The sequence below is a fragment of the Mauremys mutica genome, chromosome 11, assembly GCF_020497125.1.
Source record: "Mauremys mutica isolate MM-2020 ecotype Southern chromosome 11, ASM2049712v1, whole genome shotgun sequence".
NCBI lineage: Eukaryota > Metazoa > Chordata > Testudines > Geoemydidae > Mauremys > Mauremys mutica.
Window position 1 is genome coordinate 65278657 of NC_059082.1, and position 23607 is coordinate 65302263.

Sequence of the window (23607 nt, forward strand, 5' to 3'; positions counted from 1 at the left end):
GTAATCAGATTCAAAGAGCCCAGAGGAACCCCCTCCAGCCTTAGGTTAAAAGTTACAGCAAACAGAGGTAAACCCTCTAGCAAAAGGAACATTTACAAATTGAGAAAACAAAGATAAAACTAACACGCCTTGCCTGGATGTTACTTACAAGTTTGAAATATGAGAGACTTGTGCAGAAAGATTTGGAGAACACAGATTGATGTCCAGTCCTTCTTAGTCCCAAGAGCGAACAACACCAAAACAAAGAGTACAAACAAAAGCCTCCCCCAAGATTTGAAAGTATCTTGTCCCCTTATTGGTCCTTTGAGTCAGGTGTCAGCCAGGTTACCTGAGCTTCTTAACCCTTTACAGGTAAAAGGATTTTGGTGTCTCTGGCCAGGAGGGATTTTATAGTATTGTACACAGGAGGGTTGTTACCCTTCCCTTTTATAGTTATGACACATGCTTTTGGTATTGAGTGTCCTGGCCCCTTCAAAAACAAACAAACAGCCCACCACCAGAAGCTTCCTGTGAGTTAAGAACTTAAAGCCTGTTATTTGGAAAAAGGCACTTGCTCCACTGCTCTTTAGCTCAGCAGCTACACATCATTATGTTTTGTCACTCCACCTGTCAAGTGTCCATCCCACTAGTTCTTAGCTCCGGTTAAATCTCTCAAACCTCTTAAAAAGTCTTCAGAACTCTTTTGATCTACTGATATATACCTGCTGTGAGCATCCTTGACCTGTCTGAACTGAATATTATGGTCAGACCACCCTGTATATTCCCCTGTATGTGGCTTCTCAACATGGTGGATTCAAAACGAGCAGGCTTCAAGCTGTGCGCATCCTGTGATGTACTCTTTCTGTGGAAAGTACACAGCAGGTGCCTCTTCTGCTTAGAATAGTCCCATATACAGAGTAGATGTTGGGTATGCATATCTTTCTCTGCAAAAACATGTAAGTCATGTGATGCCTGGTTGAAGAGTCTTCTTTTGGAGCAATCTATGAATGTTCCTTCAGATCCTGAGGAAACAAGCACCGGAGTCCCAACAATAGACGGATGGACTTCATCCAAAGCCCTGTTTAGCAGACAAGCAACCCCAGACCGTCCTGGAGAAGACAGCATCAAGAAAGGACCTGGCATTAACACCAGTGCCAAAGCCAAATTAATTGGCATTACAGACATTGATCCTTCCAGTACCAAAGTCTGGCACCAAGGGGCCACTCCAGACACAGAGGCAGAGACTCCAGGAAAAGCTTAGGCCCAGATATTAAATCCCATAGACAGCTGATAGGGATTTAATGCTCAAATCCCTTTTGAAAATGAGACTTAGGCTCCTAAAACAGTTAGGCATTGTGATGCTGAGCACAGCAAAGCCTAAATACCATTAAAAATCAGGCCTTAGTGTCTTCCCACAAGGACAAACTATGTAAAGCTTCTGGAGGCAAATCTACCAAGTCCTGCACATTGCCAACGGCTGGAGATAAGGAGCAGCCTAATACACTTGGGTGGACTTCTCCAACACTGAGCCTAGATCCAGCAGTGCCCTCCTCAATATCAGTGCCTATAGCAGATGATTCACCTTGGAAAGAACCGAGACACCCATTGGCATCAAAGCACCTGCTGGTACCAGTACAGATCCTGGTACTGAGAGAGCTGTAGTCCTTAGCTCTGCCCACACAAGTGGTTTATTCCTCCTTTCCATCACCAGGGTATATGTTCTTGCTGCCTTGAACAGAAAACCCTCTCCTCTATGATCTGTGATTGATGTCATGAAGAGGCCTCCTTACTCTCCCTACAGGACCCAACTATCATCTCAACAGGAATGGCATTGGACTATACTATATCAGACAAGCCAGACATGGCCTTACTAGGTCCACCATCTCATACCTCTCGGAGCTGGTCACTATACTCAAGAAAAAAGGAAGAGAGTACTTTCCCCTTGGCTTTTCTGGCCAGATCACCTGTTCCAGGCAGAGGGCCACCAAGAAAACTGGATTTGGGGGCTGAGCAACACCAGCATCTGGCTTCATCACCAAAAAACCTCTCATCATCACCACCTAATGAAGTGGTGTTGGTACCACTTGTATTCATTCCAGGAGCTCCTTATCAGAATTGCAGAGATGCTAGAGATAGAAATATTAGTCATATTGGAAAATTCTCATAAAGTGTTTGATATTTTGACAACTGCCTGTTCAGCCAGAATCACCCCTTCCTATAAATGAGGGTGTAACGGGGCAAGACTCACCCCTGCAGCGCCTCCTGCTCTTTTTAGCTCTGGAGCGCCCTCTGCAGGCCGGTGTCCCGCTTGCTGCTGGCCCCCATGTCCCTCCTGGACCCTGGTGCCCTTTACCCAGGGGTTCTGCCCATTGCAGAAACCCCCAGTCTGGGTTTCCCCACTCAGGGGAACCCCCAACCACCTATCCCCACCTCACCTCAGTCTTGGGCTACTGCCAGTCACCATCTAGCCTCTACTCACTGGGGAGGACTGCAGTGTAAAAACCACTCATCATAGGCAAGGAGAGTTTGGACCTGCTGCCTGTGCCTACCCTTGGGCTGCCCCTCTGCAACCCCAGTACCTTTCCAGCCTTTATCAAGGCCTGCAGCCTAGGGAGTTTCCAGGCTGGAGGTCCCCAGATCCTCTAGCCATTCCCTAACCCTGCTCCACTCAGGTGCCCTTCTCAGCTCCCAGCAGCCAGGCCCTCTTCTCTCAGCAAGCTAGAGAGAGACTCTGGCTGAGCTCCTGGCCCACTGCCTTCTTATAAGGGCCAGCTGGGCTCTGATTGGGGCGTGGCCCCAGCTGTGGCTATTTCCCCAATCGGCTGAGTCAGAGTGCTTTCCCCAGCAGCAGCTCCCCTCCACAGCCTCAACCCTCTCCCAGGGCTGATTTTGAGCCCTTCAGGGCAGGAGTGGGTGACCACCCCACTACAAAGGGACTACAAGAACTCACCGCAATATTGCAAAGAACCAGAGTTACTATAGGGTAAGTAATTGTACTTTCATTGAATACAAATATTTATGCAAACCCTATATTTAATTAATTTAATGTGAATGATTGTTTATCCAAAATTCTTACTAGAAAGTGTGCTATTCATTATTTTCCATCTTCAGTTTTAAAAATATTTCTATCAATTAATAGTGGAAAAGTACTGTGTGATTTAAGTAACCAATCAGATAGCAGGAATTACGAACAAAGTGAATAGTTCATGAGCAAGCTGTAGGCTCAAATTTGTGTGCAAAAACTATTCAGGAGACACTTATGAATAACCAATACATTAGTAGAAATCAGGATTAGTATGGAAATGCTTTATGAAAAGAAACCAAAGCTATATTAATTGTAAAACTTATTTGCAGTGAATAATTAGAGCAGGCTTAATTGAGATCATGGCTGAAAAGTGAAGCCCTGAGTTTTTATGCGAGTTAAATATGTGAAAGGGAGCTGGTTTTCATTTAGGTATTTTAAATCTGAGTATTATATTGCATATATGATTATATAGAAAATATAAAATATATTGCAATTTATTGACATAATCTGTATATATATGGCTTGATCCTGCATGAGTTCTAGCTGCAGTCTAAAATTGAGTAACCTAATTATACTGCTCTCATAGTGTTCTTCCTTCTCTCACACATTTAAAAGGTATGATTTCATACTGTAATCATTGAGGCTAATGACAGGGAGAAGTCTATATATTGGAATAAACAGGCAGTGGATCAACACTTTTTTGTAGGTTTTAGGAGTTGGACTGCAGCTAGGACTAAGGATTCTGTCTGGGAATACAAAATCTCTTTACTGCTGCTGAGCTGTTCAGATGTTAGGCTACAGTAAAATTACAAACCATATATATCATATTGCAGGTTTACAAATATGAATCTCACAGGAGGACCATAATGCTCCCAGCTAGCGATGGCCCAAGAATGAAAAGCACCACATCAAAATCCTTCTGAAGAGCTGGGCTGCCTGACTCCCCTGACTAATCTTCTGCAACAACCCTTCTCCCCATTCTCTCGCCCAGAAAAGCATGCAGGTTAGATATTGAACTGCCAAGGAACTTACCCAGAAAAAACTACTTAGGAGTGAACCAAGTAAGCATCATCAATATAACATGAATGAGGAAAAATATTTTAAAAAACCATGAACACCAAAGAAAGGGAGATAAAGGGAGAGTGCAGAACAGTATGTTCTTTTTAACTGAGTCTGAGGAGGAGGAACAGAAAGCTTTACAGCTTTGGGTACAGGGAATGTTTTTCATTCATGTCATCCAATCTCATACTGAATATTCTTGCTAATAAGCAGGAAATCATGTAAGCAGTGCTACAAGGCACCCTTTTTATTGTACCATTCCTAGCTCTGTTGTGTGAGTTTTCTCTCTTATGGCTTTCCTTTGCGTTATACACTGAGTAACTGCCACGTGCAATGTACTGCAGATAGAACAGCAGTAGTTCACATATTGATGCCAGCTTTCAATTGTTTACAAGACTGTCAGCCAGCATATTGCAGGATGTTTGCAAGTGTTCAGCAGTACATTTTCATGGATTCATAGATTCCAAAGCCAGAAGGGACTATTGTGGTCATCTAGTCTGACCTCCTCTATAACACAGGCCAGAGTACATCCCCAAAATAATTCCCAGAGTGTATCTTTTAGAAAAACTTCCAATCTTGAGTTAAAAATGATCAGTGATGGAGAATCCACCAAGCCTTTTGGTAAATTCTTCCAGTGGTTAATTTATTCTTTTTTAAACAGAGAGGGTGATTAAGTCTTATTTCTGGTCTGAATTTGTCTGGTTTCAGCTTCCAGCCATTGGATAATGTTATGTTTTTCTGCTAGATTGGAAAGCCCATTATCAAATATTTGTTTTCCATATAGGTATTTATGGACTGTAATCAAGTCGCCTCTTTGTTAAGTTAAATAGATTGAACTCCTTGAGTCTGAAACAGTAAGACCAGTTTTTTTTAATGATTCTCATGGGTTTTTTCTGAATCCTCTCCAATTTACCAACATCCTTCTTGAATTGTGGATGTTAGAACTGCACACGGTATTCAAACAGCAGTCGTACCAGTGCCAAATACAGAGATAAAATAACCTACATGAGATTCCCCTGTTTATGCATCTAAGGATTGCAATAGCCCTTTTGACCACAGCCTTGCCCGGGGAGCTCATGTTTCTCTGGTTATCCACCACAACCCCCAAATCCTTTTCGGAATCCTCCATCCCGTAAGTATGTTCTTTGTTCATAGATGTATATACCGTATTTTCTGGCGTATAAGGCGACTGGGCGTATAAGACGACCCCCTAATTTTCCAGTTAAAACATAGGTTTTGGCCTATATTCGCCGTATAAGACTACCCCCCCTTCCGAGGCAACACCATTTAATAACATCAGATTTGATTTAAATAATTTTAATTAAAATGGTTTTGACTTACCGGTACTTAAAATCCTTCAAAATCCTCATCATGTTCATCCTCTGACATCATAAGTTCATCAAAGACTTACTTTGCCGTCGAGATCTGCAGGTAATTTTTGTGCAATTCTGGTCTTTTGCCTCAGTACCAGATTATGCCTTTCCAAGAACCTAGTACACCAGGATACAGTGGCCTTAAATCCTTTGCTGTGATCTGGGTTAGATTTGGCCCACTGAAGTGCAAACATACGTATTTTGTTTCGTGTCACTACATAACCATTTTGACGATGCTCATGCACCATGTCTGCTACGTGCTTTTCAAGTTCTGACCAATGTGGGGTGCCTCTTCTTAATGCACACTTACTCCTTGGCATACTCTTTAATGCATCTTCATTTGCTTTCCAGTCTTGGACCATCTTTTGTTACTCCATATTGACTTGCAGCAGCACAGTTATTATGTTCCTTGGCAAAGTTTACAACTTTCAGCTTGAAACTGGCTTCAAATTTCCTTCTTCTTGCTGGAGCCACGATGGGGTCTTTTCTACCAGCCATTTGTTGTACACCCACTTACAGAACGTCCCTAATCTTTTAGGCCGCTGGATGTGCGGTAATACAGTACTGTAGCTTCGGCTACATACAGAACGTCCCTGTGCTGATACTGTATGTACCGTGCTGAGCCAATCCCAGCAAGTGGTGTATTCTATTAATGCATACAAAGCCTGCTCGGATTGGCAAAGGTTGTAATAGCCCGCCTCTCAGACTCAGCCAATCCGAGCAGGCTTTGTATGCATTAATAGAATACACCGCTTGCCGGGATTGGCTCAGCGCGGTACATACAGTATCAGCACAGGGACGTTCTGTATGTAGCCGAAGCTACAGTACTGTATTACCGCACATCCAGCAGGCTAAAAGGTAATAATAGGGACGTTCTGTATGTAGCCGAAGCTACAGTATGTTTATACCCGGCGTATAATATGACCCCCCGATTTTTGGGGGTTGTTTTTTAGTATAAAAAGTCGTCTTATACGCCGGAAAATACGGTACTTTCATTTAGCCATAATAAAACACACATTGTTTGCTTGTGCCCACCTTACCATGTGATCCACATCACTCTGTATCAGTGATCTACCCTCTTCATTGTTTACCCTTTCCCCAATTTTTGTGTCATTGTCAAACTTTATCAGTGATGATTTTATTATTTTCTTCCAGGTCATTGATTAAAAATGTCAAATACAGCAGGTCCAAAAACGGATCCCTGTGGGGCCCTACTAGGAACACACATGCTTAATGATGATTCCACATTTACAGCTACATTTGGAGACTTATCAGCTAGCCAGCTTTTAATCCATTTAATATGTGCCATGTTAATGTTATATCATTCTAGTTTTTTTAATCAAAATATCATCTGGTGCCAAGTCAAATGCCTTACAGAAGTCCAAATATATTACATCAACACTATTATCTTTATCATCCAAACTTGTAATCTCATCAAGAAAAGATAAGTTAATTTGACAGGATCTATTTTCCATAAACCCATTTTGAGTGGCATCAATTGTATTGCTCTCCTTTAATTCTTTACTGGGTCCTGTATCAACTGCTCCATTATCTTGCCCAGAATTGATGTTGGACTGACAGATCTATAATTACGTGGGTTACTACATGTACTCTTTTTAAATATTGGTACGACATTTGCTTTCTCCCAGTCTTCTGGAGCTTCCCTAGTGTTCCATGACTTACTGAAAATCAACATATCAACATTAATGGTCCAGTGAACTCCTTAGACTCCTCTTTTAAAACTCTTGGAGGCAAGTTATCTGGAACTGATTATTTAAATATGCTAACTTTACTAGTTCCTGCTTAACATCCTCTTGAGATACTAGTGGAATGGAAAGAGTGTTATTAGCATATGATATGACTACATCATCTGTTTATTCACCAAATGCAGAATAGAAATATGTATTGAACACTTCTGCCTTTTCCGCATTCTTGAAAAGTCTGACATTTGCATCTTATAATGGACCAATACCACAGTGAGGATTATTTTTGTTCCTAATATACTTAAAAAACTTCTTATTGCCCTTAACTCACTGGACATATATTTCTCTGTGTCTCATTGCTTCCCTTATGAATTGTTTAAATTCCTAGCTTCTGTTTTTTATTAATTGCTATCAACTTCCCCTTTCTTCCCTTTGTTATATATAATTTATTTTTTTTATAGCTGCCTTCACTTCTCCTCTAAACCAGATCATTATCTTTAACCAGTATGGCCTTCTTCCTTGATTGTGGCTTTTGGGGCATCTAGTAAGGTGTTCTTAAACAGTTTCCAATTATCATTCACATTTTTCTGATTAAATTCTTTCTCCCAGCTAATTGGGCTCATAATTTTTTCAGCTTTGTGATTTCCCCCACTCCCTCCCCGCCCCTTTTCTTCCAGTTTTAGATTCAGGTACTGGGATATAACCTAAGGTTTCCAGAGCACAGACTATTAGAAATTACACATGTCTCAGAAAGTGCTTGTGAGACATATCAACCACCACAATTAATCTGGCTAATTGTGTTTTTTAGTTGACATACAGTACATAACATGCATCTTTGTGCTCAAAGTGCCTAAACTGTCAAATCAACAAAAACAACAAAACAAATCTCTTACTGGTTTTTATATTAAGGAGACTTATCCGTCTTTGTGGAATTACTCCATCAAGTTGTGAATGGTGAATAGAATAAAAAAAATCCCTTCCCAGTGCGCAGAGAATGCAGACAGTGCTGTGTCTAATTGCTTTTGGGCCAAGAGGTTTGCCTTTTCTGTCAAATATTGGCCATTCAATATTTAGCTGAGAGTCAGGAAAACTCAGAAGTCTTATAAATTAATGACAGGCCAACATATTGGGCCAAATTACTTGGACAAAATAGATGTCTTCAAGTCACCAGGGCCTCATGAAATGCATCCTAGAATACTCAGGGAGCTGACTGAGGAGATATCTGAACCATTAGCAATTATCTTTGAAAAGTCATGGAAGACTGGAGAAATTCCGGAAGACTGGAAAAGGGCAAATATAATGCCAATCTATAAAAAGGGAAATAAGGACAACCCAGGGAATTACAGACCAGTCAACTTAACTTCTGTACCCTGAAAGATAATGGAGCAAATAATTAAGCAATCAGTTTGCAAATATCGAGAAGATAATGTGATAAGTAACAGTCAGCATAGATTTGTCAAAAACAAATTGTGTCAAACCAACCTGGTAGCTTTCTTTGACGGGGTAACAAGCCTTGTGGATGGGGGAAGCAGTAGACGTGGTATATCTTGACTTTAGTAAAGCCTTTGATACTGTCTCGCATGACCTTCTCATAAACCAACTAGGGAAATGCAACCTAGATGGAGCTACTATAATGTAGGTGCAAAACTGGTTGGAACACTGTTCCCAGAGAGTGGTTATCAATGGTTCACAGTCATGCTGGCAGGGCATAATGAGTGGGGTCCTGCAGGGATCAGTTCTGGGTCTGGGTCTGTTCAATATCTTCTTAGATAATGGCATAGAGAGTACACTTATAAAGTTTGCGGATGACACCAAACTGGGAGGGGTTGCAAGTGGTTTGGAGGATAGGATTAAAATTCAAAATGATCTGGACACACTGGAGAAATGGTCTGAAGTAAATAGGATGAAATTCAATAAGGACAAATGCAAAGTACCCCATTTAGGAGGGAACAATCAGTTTCACCCATACAAAATGGGAAATGACTGCCTAGGAAGGAGTACTGTGGAAAGGGATCTGGGGGGTCATAGTGAACCACAAGCTAAATGAGTCAACAGTGTAACTCTGTTGCAAAAAAAGCGAACATCCTTTTGGGGTGTATTAGCTGGAGTGTTGTAAGCAAGACACAAGAAGTAATTCTTCCGCTATACTCTGCGCTGATTAGGCCTCAACTGGAGTATCGTGTCCAGTTCTGGGTGCCACATTTCAGGAAGGATGTGGACAAATTGGAGAGAGTCCAGAGAAGAACAACAAAAATGATTAAAGGTTTAGAAAACATGACCTTTGAGGGAAGATTGAAAAAATTGGGTTTGTTTAGTCTGGAAAAGAGAAGACTGAGAGGGGACATGATAACAGTTTTCAAGTATGTAAAAGGTTGTTACAAGGAGGAGGAAGAAAAATTGTTTTTCTTAACCTCTGAGGATAGGACAAGAAGCAATGGGCTTACATTGCAGCAAGGGAGGTTTAGGGTGGACATTAGGAAAAACTTCCTAACTGTCAGGGTGGTTAAGCACTGGTATAAATTGCCTAGGGAGGTTGTGGAATCTCCATCATTGGAGATTTTTAAGAACAGGTTAGACAAACACCTGTCAGGAATGGTCTAGATAATAATTAGTCCTGCGATGAGTGCAGGGGACTGGACTAGATGACCTCTCAAGGTTCCTTCCAGTTCTATGCTTTTATGATTTCAGTGAAATTCATCCGTTGTATAACTCCACTGAAGTAAAACGTTCTGCAAAACAGATGAATTTTGCTAGCATTTGTACATTTATTTTTCTTTAATCCCATGGTTGATACTTGCACTTACTTTATGGCAATGTGTATTGGTTCATCAATCTGTGCCAGAGAATGGAGAGCCCTAAAGGGAGGACGGTGTACTGGAATAGCCCATCCGGGGTGGAGAACACTGTCTTTTCTTTAGCTTCTTTGGTGAGGGGAATCTGCCAATATCCTTTTGTCAGATCCAGTGTAGTCAAGAATCAGGCGCTACCCAGTTGGTCAACCAGTTCGTCGATGTGTGGTATGGGTTATGAATCGAATTGGGATACTTCGTTCAGTCGGTGAAAGTCATTACAGATACTGTCAGTTTTAGGTCCTAGAATGATTGGACTGGACTACTAACTATAAGATTCTTCAATAACCCCTAATTCTAACATTTTCTTTACTTCGGCCTTGATTTCTTCTCCTTTGGCTGCTGGGATTCAGTAGGGTCTCAATGTTACCTTGGCTCCAGGGATCATGCAAATATGGTGATAGGTCTCAGTCGTCCGCCCAGTTGGTAGAGAACACATCTCGGTTGCAATTAATCATATCAGCCGCCTCGATCTTTTGGGTTGGCGTCAAGTTGGGTGATATCCTCACTTGCTCGTGTAAGTTATCCTCCTGAGGAAGGGTCTCCTAGATGATTAAGCATGCCTCTCGATCATGCCAAGGTTTTAGAAGATTGATGTGGTAAATTTGCTCCATTTTTTTGCGGCATGGCTGCTACACCTTATAGTTCACCTCTCCCACAGTGTCGATCACTTCGTAGTGTCTCTGCCACTGGGCCAACAATTTACTTTCTGCTATGGGCACCAGGACCATCACTTGATCCCCTGGTTGGACCTGTTGAAGCTTTGCTTAGTGTTTATAATAGGTTCATTGGGTCTCCTGTGCTTTCTCCAGGTAGTCCCGTACAATGGACGTAACTTGGGTTATCCCTCATCTGCAGTACATGCTCGACTATGTTCCTTCTGGGATTTGGCTCCTCTTCGCAGGCTTCTCTGGCTATATCCGATATGCCCTGTGGGTGGCCTCCGTATAGTAGTTCGAACTACTTGGACATGAAAGGTATCCCTTGATCAGTCAATATCTCCCTGGGTAGCCCAACCCGGGAAAAGATCAGTACTAGCTCCTTAACTATTGTCTTGGAAGCCGTGTTGCATAGGGGGACAGCTTCCGGGTATTGGGTTGCATAGTTTAGTACAACAAGCACATGTTGGTGGCCCCTAGCTGTCGTCTCTAGGGGCCCAACCAGATCCATGGCTATGCATTCAAATCATACTCTATTATTGGAAGAGGTATCAAAGGGGCCCGCAAGTGTGGGCAAGGGCCATGTAGCTGACACTCTGGACAAGAGGTGCAGTATTGCCAGACATCGTCGTGTACTCCTGGCCAGAAGAACCTCCGCAGGATCCGTGCCTGGGTTTTCTCTACCTCTAGGTATCCTCCAAATAGGTGACTGTGGGCGAGGCTCAATATGGCTTTTTGATGTTTTCGTGGCACCAGAAGTTGATGTATCTCTTGCTCCGGCATTTGCACCACTCGGTACAGGAGATCTTTCTTCACTATAAAGTAAGGTCCTGGACCCTGGACCTTCCCATCCACGGGTAGTCCATTTATCTCGGCCACCTCTTTCCTGATGTTATCATATCTAGGGTCCTCCACCTGGTCCTCCCCGAAAGTCTCTCTCCTGGGACTAACCTGCCCGAGCTCCCAGGGGATGGCTTCTGCTTATTCCAATGGCTCGCCGCAGTCACGGCTGGGGCCAGCCTCTGGCTCACCTTCTGTGGTGGTAGTTTCTCTGATGGCGCCTCGTGTCCATCTGCCTACTAGAGCGGTCTTCTGCCCCTGGGTCAGGATCCGGGTTCCCAAAGCTTTCACAGGCTTCCTCTCTTTTTTTTTGTCTTCTGAGTCTTTTGGGGGGCTGGGAACAGATGCTTAGAAATCTCAGAGAACATTGGGGGTTGACATGCCCCTGGAGATGAGTCGCTGCCATCAGGGTACCCACCTCCTTCCAGCTTCTCCGGGGGGAGTAAATTATCAAACCCTGGATAGTCCCTCCCAATGACTACAGGATATGAAAGTTTAGGAACTACACCCACTGTCACCTCAACGGGGTTCCCCTGAACCTCTGTCTCCACCAGGATGGTCGGGTAATGGCTCATGGCCCCATGCATGCACATCACTGCTAGACGTTTGGCTTGTAGCAGCTGGCTACTTTTTACCAGCTTACCCAATATAAGGGTGTTAGCACTCCAAGAGTCCACAAGCACTGTAGTCTCTGCTTCGTTTATCTTCACCGGCCTGGTGTAGTTATGCAGGGCTAATGCAATGCCTGCAAGGTGGATAATGGAGCATGAGACCTCCCAATCCCCCAAGTTACATTGCATAGGCTCCTCGGTGCTGGGATACTGTGCTGCTATGTGTCCCCGCTCCCCACATGCATAACATCTATAATTGCTTCTAATCACTCCCTTATCACGAGGGTTAGGGGGTTTAGTCCCAGGGTTCTCCCCACTCAGGCCAATCCCTTCCTTCTGGGGTCCCTGCTGGTTTTCAGCCCCCCCTTCTTCCACCTAGGATTCCCCAGGGGTTTGGTGGCCCAACCTTCCAGGGTTGGGATTGGGTGCTTGCTTCAAAAAGGGCCTTCCTTGGGTAGTTGGGTCAATTCCCTGACTGTCATGCGTCTTTCTACCAGTGTGATCATCTTGTCATAGGTGGACATATTGTTCTGGCCTACCCATTCACGGAGATCTGGTGGCAGTCTTCACATGTAATGATCCATGACCAGGGTCTCCAAAATCTCCTCTGGGCTGCACACCTCGGGCTGTAACCACTTCCGCATGAAGTGTATGAAGTTGAATAGCTGGGACCTCGGGGGTTTGTTCTCCTGGTACTTCCACTCATTGAACCCCTGGGCCCGTACTGCTGCCGTCACCCCGATCGTGCTAGGATCTCTGCCTTCAGCTGGGTATAGTCAGTGGCGTCCATGGCAGGCAAGTCAAAGTAGGCCTTCTGGGCCTCTCTGGACAAAAAAGAGGCAAGAATGCTGGCCCACTGCTCCTGGGGCCACGTCTCATGCTGAGCAGTCCTTTAGAATGAGAGGAGATATGCCTCTACGTCATCTTCTGATGTCATCTTTGGAAGACAACCAGTGGCCCTCAGGGTTCACGTCCCATCGGACCCCCAGGACTGGGTGGTGAGGATCTTCAGCTGGTCCACTACCTCTCGCAAGAGGGCATGATCTTGGGTCACCTGGCCCATTAATAATTGATTGGTTTCCTGCTGTAGCTGCATAGACTCCTGTTGCGCCATTGCCTGAACCCAGGTGGCCTCCTTCTGGGCTGAAGTGGCTTGTACCAGAGCTCTTACCACCTCCTCCATTGTGGTAGAAAGCAAACAAACAAAACAAAAAAAATCCAAAACCCCAGTGCACTTTTTTTAAACTTCTTTCTTCTGCCACACTGTGAATGATAATCCCGCTGCTAACACCAGTTGTGACAAAGCTCTGTCCTTGTCTCCGTGGGTCCCGTGTTTCCTGGTGGATTTTGCTAGCCTCAGAGGCTCACTGTGACCCTCCACGTAGCCCTTCTCTCTCTAGAGGCAAGGGTCACAGTTCACTGAGCCATTTTCATCATAAGCCAGCAAGGGAGGTGAGGAGAAGCAACCCTCCCTCGCACAGTCTCTGTTGTCTCACAGTGTCAGTGATTAATCAGGGAGGGGAGAGGGGAGTCCAGGCCCACCCTCTACTCCAGGCTCCAACACAGGGGCCCTAATAGTAGCAGGTATGGTAGCAGACTTTTTGGAAATAGGACGTGTACAATTCCCTGGGCCACTTCCCCACAGCAGCGCCCACTCAGTATCTTCTTCACTGTTACCTCAGGGCCTCCTTCCTTGCACCTGATATGGATTTGTAGTGCTTAACTCCTCCAACAGCGCGGCTTCATCCTATATCTCCTGACACGCGTGCTTCACTGACTAACTGGGAGACTTTTTAACTAGTTCCAGCCAGCCCTTGATTGGCTTCAGGTGTCCCAATCAACCTATCTATCTCCACTGCTTTCTAGAAGGCTCTTAATTGGTCCCAGGTGTCTTGATTAACCTGGAGCAAGTGCCATTTGGTTACCATGGTACCAGGGATTTGTTTAGCCTGGAGCTAACATACCTGTTCCTCACTACTTTACTATAGCCATCTCGCCTTGCCCCATCACAATACATATTAATTATGATGCTATTTAAAAGTACACGTTACCAATTTCTACTGCTACTTTCTGCCTTTGTTTTAAAAACTAAGCTTCATGCCTTTTTTTTTTCTCAACATCAGTCTGGCAAAACATGCATGAGAACTGTCTCTGGGCAAATAAGCAATTGATCTAAATCACATTCTCTGATCTCTTGGGGCCATATCCTGATCCCACTGAAATCAAAAGAAGTTTTGCTATTGAGTTCAATGGGAACCGGCTTTGACATTTGGAGAGGAAAGAACAAAACCACTCAAGCAAGGGCTATGTTGCTTATACCGCAGGTATCAAAGGCTGCTGACTCATGTGCGAAAGTCAGCAGACATCTGATTGTTGTCCATTGCAAGGGAGAAATCAGCAATCAATGAGGCTAGAACAGTCTTTGTACCGTATCCAACTCATAAGTCCATCTGCAAAGGATCAAGGAAATATGAAGGCTCCAGATTACCTTAAAGTCCTCAGTCCCTTGGTTAGACTGCTGCCATCAGTATATATTCATAGTCCAGAGGCTGGATCATGAATCAAAAACACTGCTTAAACACCTTTTGTTCCCCCCCACCCCTTGAGGGCTCCTGACCAACTTAACAGCACAATACATATGCTAGCAAACTTAAACAAAGCCCGTTAAACTCATATAAAGAATGAGCAGAGTGCAGCTCCACCCCTCCTCCAGGGGCAGGGGGATAGACTCCCCAGGTTTTTGTAGTACCCTGTACCTGCTAAAAATCTCTTGCCAGTACTGTGTACTGGAGTGTACCACCCTACTTGCACTCCTGGTCTTATACTATACCTCAAAGCTATGTAAAAGTGTGTGGAAGCATGATGATTCTTCAGTGTGCTTATGACTGGATTGTAGCTTTTAGCAATTTCTGCCATCTGTCTGGATGGGTTTCTGCTTTCTAAAGTTGGATCATTGCTGGGTTCCCCAAATGAAGTTAGTTTAGAGTCAATTTATGAGCCATTGTCCTATTTTTAAAAATAGCATATATATTTTCACAGATGTTTTTTGTAATTAAAAGCTGTGCCAAGCTTACATTGGTCATCTATTGAATACATCTACTTATGTTTCTCTTGAGCTACTATGGTAACAAGAAGTGTAGTTTTTGTAGCATCAAAAATAATGGATTTGAGGTTGCTGTAAAATGCTTTCAATATATACCTGCTGCGAGGTTCCATGTTAGGAAAGAAATTGACTCATGGAGTAGATCCCACTTATGTGCTGGATTTTCTTGATATTTTTTAAATTAACAATGCCATGTGGAAGCTGATAGTCTCTATACATCTCTTACTAAAACTGACCATTTCCTGGGGTCTGGTTGTATTAACAAAAAAGGTGTTCCAAAACATCATATAAAGCCCAGCCTAAGCTTTTTCCACAGGCTTGGCTGCTGCTAGGATTCCTTTCCCCAGCCTAAACATTTGCTCTTTCCCTCAGGACCTGTCTGTTTCTTCCCTAAGGACCTGTCTGTCCTGTGCTTTAGCTTCCTCATCCAGAGGGCTATTCCCATCTCCTGAATAATAAGTGTGAAGTGTAATGAGTCACACATGTCCCAACAAGTCAGAAGTTAACATGCCGTTTTCCACAGCATTCCAACATTTCTGTCATAAAAATTTGGCAGTTTATACCTACTTGGAACTATGCATTGCTTTGGGAGGTGAGTTAATGAAAGGGATATCTGACTATGTTCAACTTCAGCCATAGTAGACAGAAACAGATTACTAATATTTGTCTGGAGTACTCTAAAGAAAAAAAAACCCATGCAGCTGTTGTAAACCTCTGCTGGATTCTAAACTGAAAAATTGAAAAATCATGATAAAACTTGCACCTAAATCATGAAAATTATGACCGTCAACATCTCAGCACTTATTTTCATCCATCATTCTTGCTTCTAAACTTATATAAGCTGCTAACTCAGTGCAAAGACTGCACAGATGTACTCAGTCTCTTTTATCCCTTTAACAAAAATTGGCATTTATGGTAAACTACATTTGACCTCTGTCTACATTTAAAGTGAAATGCAGCAGTAGCAGAAAGTGCAGTGCCCATCACAGTTATGGGTGGACTCTTGTCTTCCCATTAGTGCAAGGGGAATGAAGAGAATTGATGGTTCACGAGATACTTTATTTCGAAAATTGCCATTTTTGTGGAGTGAAACACTCTTAAGGCTGTTTTTGTAGGCTGTGGCAGGACTAGGACAGAATTTTAGGCAGGGCACAGTAGCTTGCTTTATGTGCTCATTATGGAGCTACTCCTATCTTCTACTCCATGGTTGGGCTCCCTTACCAGTAAAACTAACGCATTCCATTACACAAGTAGAGGATGGGTTTGGGGGAGTTCGGAATGAAAACTGCCAAGGAATGGCATTCTTGCATGCCAGCGTGCAGGAGATGGTTGGTAGCAGGACAACAACAGGCTAGGGCAGAGGGAGAAGTGAGGCTGTGGGATCTGTTACTTTGTGAATCCTCCTTTCCTTGTCCCCTGGGTGGGAGATGGCAACTACTGCAGTTTCAGAGATAGAGTGATGGAGGGAAAGCAGCTCTACCGTCTGGGGAAAGAATTCCTTTCCCACTTCCCTAATTTCCTGTTCAGGCTGGGTGCAGGCGCTAATCCTCGGGCGAAAGTCCTGTGTTATGGTTGATGGGCTGCTCAATGAAGTCCTGTTGCTTTGAAATTTGCTACAGGAATGTACGCTGTTCCATCTGAGGCCCCATAAGTTGCTCTTCCCTGGCAAATCTTTCATCTGCAAGAGCTGTTCTTTTAAATTAACATCCATGAATGGTCTGTAAAGTTGAGGTGACAGGAAGTTTGTGACTCTGATATTTTGTTTGTATATTGTTTTGAATGGAGCAGTGTTATGTGTGTGTCCCAGTGTTAGGACTGTCTTAGGAGCAGTTTTTGGGGATCTTCTGCCAAATACATTTTTGATTATTGAATCCATCTATATGCTAACTTTGAGCCATACCCCTGGGTTAAACTTGTGCAGAGGGCCAGCACAAGGCCCATCCACCTTTTAAGCCTTCAAAATAGGCTTTTTGCTGGCTCTCTGCACAGGGGCAAATTTATCCATAAGGAACAATCTGCAGACAAACCTTTAAAGCGTTCACAAGTAATTTGATAGTGAGCTACATTTACAATCTTTATTTAAATAAAATTGTTTTCCACTTCTTTCTGCCAGGAAATTTTCATGCCAAGAAAATGACTAAGCAACATTATTGTTTTTTAATGTCTACTTCATTTTAATCATTATATCATTATTTATGAGATCACTTATCCATTTAATCTTTTAGCCAGTATTAAGACCCAATAATGGACAACAAGAGTGATGTATTACATGTATTAATTTTTAAGAAAAGATATTTTGTTTCACTTCAGTTTGGTGCCTTCATCAATTCTCAATTAATAGAAGAATGTATTCTGTTACATCACTGTAAATCTTTTACAAATATCTTTTAGTCATAAACTGTGTTGCATGAAAATTGTTACCAAAGTATTATATTTAAAAGGACACTGCCGGTGTTTTCTATGGGTTTTTTACTTACCATTTCTTATGAGTAAAATCTTTACTAATTTCTTTTCCATATGAATTTCCAGTCAACATTTAAAAAAAATGTTTGTAAGGGGTTTAAAACTGTCATGTTCTCTCCAGAGTCATAGGACCTTGAGCTGTTTTGCTGTCAGCTCTCCAAAACCTTAGCAAGTCCTGCATAGTTCAGTACTTGGATGGGAGAATATATTCAGGTGGTACCGAAAGTGATTCAGTAGGTGGCATTTTCCTTTGAATTAGTACCAGACCAATGCCTAGCACAACTTCAATGGGTGTGGGCACTCTTGCTAGAGTTGCTATCTTCCAAGTAAAATCTAAAATTGAAGTTCTGGCTATTTATGACTATTATGCATTCTAGGTTTTTCTGCAGTAATAGAACTGTTATGGCCAAAGCATTGGCCATATCCCTAATTACTTCCTGCCGACCTAAATTCCAACATGTTCAGTTGTACTAAAAAGAATCACAGCAGCATTGTTTTGAAAATAATACACCAGATTTGCAGAATTTTCTTTTAAAAAAAAACCCAAAAAACAGTGCCACACTTACTGTGCCTATCTTAAATTTCCCTTTGATGATGGCAGAATGCTATAGCTGAGACAAAAAGAGATGCTGGATACAGCAACACTTTCCTAATTTTATGAAAAGAGATAAAAACATTTACATTTCTCAGAAATGAAGGTGTATTATTATTCCTTGTCAGCTGGACATTGCATTTTTAGTATTTATATTACTTCTGAGGGAATTCTGATCCAAAAAATTAAGAATTATGCACACAATATTTTACAATTCTGCAAATTTTGTCAAAATAACACAACATAATCACACCATTTTTAATTATTTGCTGACAAGTATTTTGAAATAAATTACCAAAATAATTGAAAATGGTGTGATTATATTGTTATTGTGTTAGTGTTATTTTGACAAATAAAATGTGCAGAATTTTGAAGAATGTTAAATTTTTTTGTGGTGCAGAATTCCCACAAGAGCACCAGGGTTCTGTGTAGCACAATCTGGTGCGGGCAGCTTGGTGTGGGGTCTGGGTGCAGGGGGGATTTGGATGCACAGGGGCTCATTGGGGGTTCTGAGTGCAGGGGGAATGTGACTCTGCAGGAGACTGCAGATGAAGGTAGTTAGGGCTAAGCGGAGGGTCTGGGTGCTGGGTGAGTGGGACTTGGTGGGGTGGGTGGCAGGGTGCAGCTTGTTGGGGCTCAGTGTTGGAGCCCAGCCTTGTCGGGAGGTTTTGGTGGGCTTGGTGTGGGGTGGTTCTGGGTGTGGGAGGCTCCCAATGCATGGGGGGAATTGGGTGGGAGGGTTATGAGTGCAGGGGGCTCTAGATGCAGGGGGAGTTAGTGGCGGGGGGGGGGGAGGCTCAGTGAGGGTATCCAGATGCATGAGGGTTGGGCGGACAGGAGGAGCAGCTCCCCATATAATGACTCCTCCCCCCTATGGCTGAGGAACAATGGAGCCTGCTGCTCCCCTTGTCTGTATAATCCCTGTGCTTCCGGATTCCCCCCTGCACCCATTCCCATCCCTGCCAAGTCCCCCCATGGTGCAGAGCTTCCTGCAGCCAGGGGAGGTTTCTGGGGGTTGATCTGCCCCAGCTCCAGCTGCTCCATGCAGGGGAGTGGGAACTCTGAGTCCGTCTTCCTCCTGCCCCGTCCGCCCAGCTGGAACTAATGTCCCTGGGCAGCCAGGACATCCCCAGACCGCCTCCCCTCTCCCCAGTAACTTACATCTCCCCTGGCTGCTTAAACAGACGTGCCCACACTGCTGAGGAGGGGTGAGTGAGCACTGCTGCAGCTGCTCTTTGCTTCCCCACAGAAACCATTTTTTGTGGGAAGCAAAGAGAATCAGAGGGCGGGGGGCGTGTTTCTGCACACATGCAGTGGCGCAAAATTCCCCCAGGAGTAGTTATATAGCATGTGTATCTCTTATGCTTAGAGGTATCCCTTTCCATTATATATATATATATATACACACATATATACATACACATACATACATACAGGGTTATTAAAATGAAACCCCATAATTTGGAGGGTGGAAAAGAAAGAATTACTCACCAATAATCCTTTTGTTTTATTCTTCTCTCTTCCTATCCTACCTGGCAACAGACTTGATTATTAGCTTTGACCCACAGATCAGGAAGTAGGAGACAAAAAATCATGTGTGGTACTTAAGCTCCAGTCTGCCCCAGTTCTTCCAGTTAAAGAGGCTTCCAAAGCAGACTTAGAGATAAGAAAGGGAGGACAAGAAATATACTGCTCCAAGCTACACTTGGGTGGCATAAAGGATGGAAGAAGAAAGGATAAACAGGATCACTAGTGAATAATCTCTAGTTATCTATGCCTCGTCTCCCATTTTATCATACAGGCGCTTTAATCAGTCCATGTAACAGGCAGTAGAACCTAGAAGAGTCTGATATAGATACACAAAAGCATACTGTTCTTCAGCCGGGTCTGTCTCTAATGCCCAGACCACCTAGAATGCAAACAGGAACTGCTCATCCCTATTCTGAAGAGGTTTATGATTCTTCTTTGGACTTTGAAAGGGAAGAATCTGTTTCTCCTTTCAGGTCTTTCAGCTCACCCTACAGGCCTTCCAATACAAGAACTAAAGACTAGGACCAGGTTCCCTACAGGGAAGCTAAAGCTTGGGATCCCCCACCATGGATGACTCAGTCTCTGCCAGTGTTTCTCAGATGTGGATTTTTTTGCAGCCATGACAGCCTTCAAAGCATGGGTGTGGATTGGGGAGAGCAAAGCCCCTACCTGAAGCTCCCAGCTGTTGCTCCTGAATAGCTGTTACCAAGGGCAGCAAGATGCACCGCCTTGGTTTTTGATCAGATGCCGCCAGCAGGGACCGGTGTCCTGCACCACACAGCTCCTTGGGGTCTACGGACAGCGCCTCTGGAGACACATGGAGCCATGTGCACAGTGCTGGAGAGCTCTTCTCAGTAGAGGTGGTTGCTGGGGCACTCCCCTGCGAAGCTCCCTCGCTCCTGCCTGGCTGGGGCATGGGGAGGTTGGGACTCCACAGGCAGACAGTGAGTTCATGACCCACCTGCCCTAGGGCACGTTCTCAATGAAGGGCCGTGGAAGCCAGGGACAGAGAGACAGGTTTGTCAGAGTGACCAACAGCAAGAGTTGGTGGCAGGACTCAGAGGCCACCAAAAAATTTGTTGTGAGAACCTCTGGTCTAGGCTATACGCTCTATGTCCTTATTGATCTTGGGCTGCTCTGAGAAACACTAGGCTTCTGTCTCATTCACTTTCTAGGAGGAAGTCGCCTCTTTCTTTAGCACAGTGGTCATCTCAGCATCTTGCTATCATTCCTTAACCTGCTCTACTGAACCTTACACAGGAGAGAGAATCATTGGAGGAGTCACTAAACATTCCTTACCACATTTCTTCATCTTCACCTGATGAAGCGTTTGCTCCGGAGTCAACATCCCCCACTCTCCAAAGGACTTCAGAGTTTTCCAGGATCTCATAAGGTACGTGGCTACCTCTTTAGGGGTCCATATAAAGATTATACAGGAGAATCTGCGCATCCTTCTGGAACTTTTATACACTCTTGCCCCAGAAAGCATTGCATTTCCTATCCCTGAAGCCTGGTTAGACTCAGCAGAAGACTCTCTGGCAGGCCCTGGCTTCTATACCTCCTATGGCTAAGTGAGTGGACAGACAATACCAAGAGCCTCAAGAAGACTGTCTATATTTAGTTACTCACCAAGTTCCTGATTCCTGTGGGGCTACAACTGCTAATAAGCAGTCTGGTCAATACCCATCTAAGGACACTCCCAAAGATAAGGAATTAAGAGATTAGATTTATATGGTTGTAAGGTTTATTCCACTGTCATACTTCAAATGAGAGCTGCCAATTATCAGGCTCTTTTGCCTAAATACAATTTTATTAATTTCTCTGCCATTTCTAAATTTGCTGTTAAGTTGCCAGTGGAATATAGGAACCAGTTTCTAGCTTAGGTTTCTGAGGGTCATTTTACAGCTTGCATATCTCTTTGTACAGCAATAGCTGCCACTGACACTTCACATTCAGTGGCCACTGAAATCTCCATGTTAATGGCTCCTCCACTGGGTTCAGTCCACTTCATCAGCTTTTCTGAGCAATATTCCAATAGCTTGTATCTGCAAGGCAGCGATGCCGTCGTCCAGGCATACCTTTTCCACTCATGATGTCATCACTCAAGCTTCTTATGACGATGCCAGATTCGGTGTTGCAGACTCTTTTCAGATGATCTGAAGTTCCTCCACTCATAAGAGAACTGCACTTAAATATATATGTGCACAATCACTTGGAGGAGGAAAAATCAGTTACTTATCTGTACTGTAACTGTTGTTCTTCGAGACGTGTTGTGCACATATACATTTCCTGACCATCCCACATTCCTCACTATTTTGGACATCATATAAAGCAGTGCAAAAGAAAGGGAGATGGTGGCCACATTCCGTTTATGCCCTCACTTGAGAGCACATGCAGAGCAGAAGCGTGTGCACCGCCCGGTGGTACTGCTGACAAAAGTCTCTGACTTGAGTGCACTGGGCACACACACACCTACAGTGGAATGTATATGTGCACAATACATCTGAAAGAATAACTCTTTCTCTGCAGGTAATTAAGCGTTGTTTTTTTAATCACTTCCATTTTATAGAGAGGAAACTGAAACACAGAGGCTAAGTGACTTGCTCAGCGTCACACACGAAGTTTGTGGCAGAACTATATTTGGCAATTCTGCTTCAAAAATTTTTGTCATGTTACAGAGAACACTCTTGCTCTCAATTTGCAAAATTTGTTAAATCACAGTAACTTATCCAGTAGTTAGTGATATACACCTGTATCTCGATATAATGCTGTCCTCGGGAGCCAAAAAGTCTTACCGCATTATAGGTGAAAAAGCATTATGTCGAACTTGCTTTGATCCACCAGAGTGCGCAGCCTCACCCTCCCCGGAGCACTGCTTTACCGCGTTATATCCGAATTCGTGTTATATCAGGTCGCGTTATATCGGGGTAGAGGTGTATATCAGGCAGTTATTGTATGCCAGCATAAATATGGAAGTAGTGTACTCCAGATATATGTTAATATGATACCATTACTGTTTATCACACACAAAGAGTAAGGGGAATTTCTTTTTTATTGTCACAGATGAGATTTGAGTACCCTTATCAGAATGGTGACAGGACATTTTAAATATTAAAACTACATTATTTTATTTTCACTTACAGTAGAAAATGGTAGGGTGGATGGAATAAAAGGAAACTGTTTGGAAGTCTAAACAAGGTATTGTTTCTTGATATAAACAGTCCCTGCTTCATGTACCTTTTTACCTTCCCATTGGTTCTAATGTTGCATTTTAAACTTCGTTATAATTACAATTCTACCTTTCCACATATGTAAAGGAATTCAAAGCTGAATAACCTGCATAAGAGGGACAGGTATTTTCCTCATACTCACATTGTTGTTATAGTTTCATTTCTGTGCCAGGGGCTCACTTGCACATTTCTCATCATTAATGGGTGGTATGCATGTAATTTCTCATTCGCTGAGATGACAAAGTACCTTTTTTGCTGGCAAGTGTCTAGCATATATTGTACAAACCTCTTTCTCTTACCAACTGGAGAATTAAGGCAAAATTAATCTAGAATTATGTAATCAGATTTTGGTGTGAAATTTTATTATTTCACTCATAGGTTTAAAGTTAAGAAAAAGGTTTTTGAATAGATGTGACAAAAATAATTGGAGGTTTATAAAATTACCAGTTTTTTAAAGGCAATGATGTAAAACAATGATTCCAATCGACTAATAATCCAGTTTAGAATTTGACTCCATTCCAATGCATTATATATTCCAGTTCAGAATACCATTAGAGTTGATAGGCAGAATGTAAAAGGAGAGAGGGTACA

The 23607-nt window shown here is 43.2% G+C and overlaps 1 long non-coding RNA gene across 3 annotated transcripts in view; it reads left to right on the forward strand.

The window, feature by feature from the left end:
* The window catches only part of LOC123344392, a 120516-nt gene that overhangs the window by 3777 nt on the left and 93132 nt on the right, over positions 1-23607 (forward strand). For all 3 annotated transcript variants that reach the window (XR_006572538.1, XR_006572540.1, XR_006572539.1), the window contains one exon: positions 3838-4007. This is a non-coding gene — a long non-coding RNA (uncharacterized LOC123344392). The remainder of the gene's footprint in view (positions 1-3837; positions 4008-23607) is intronic.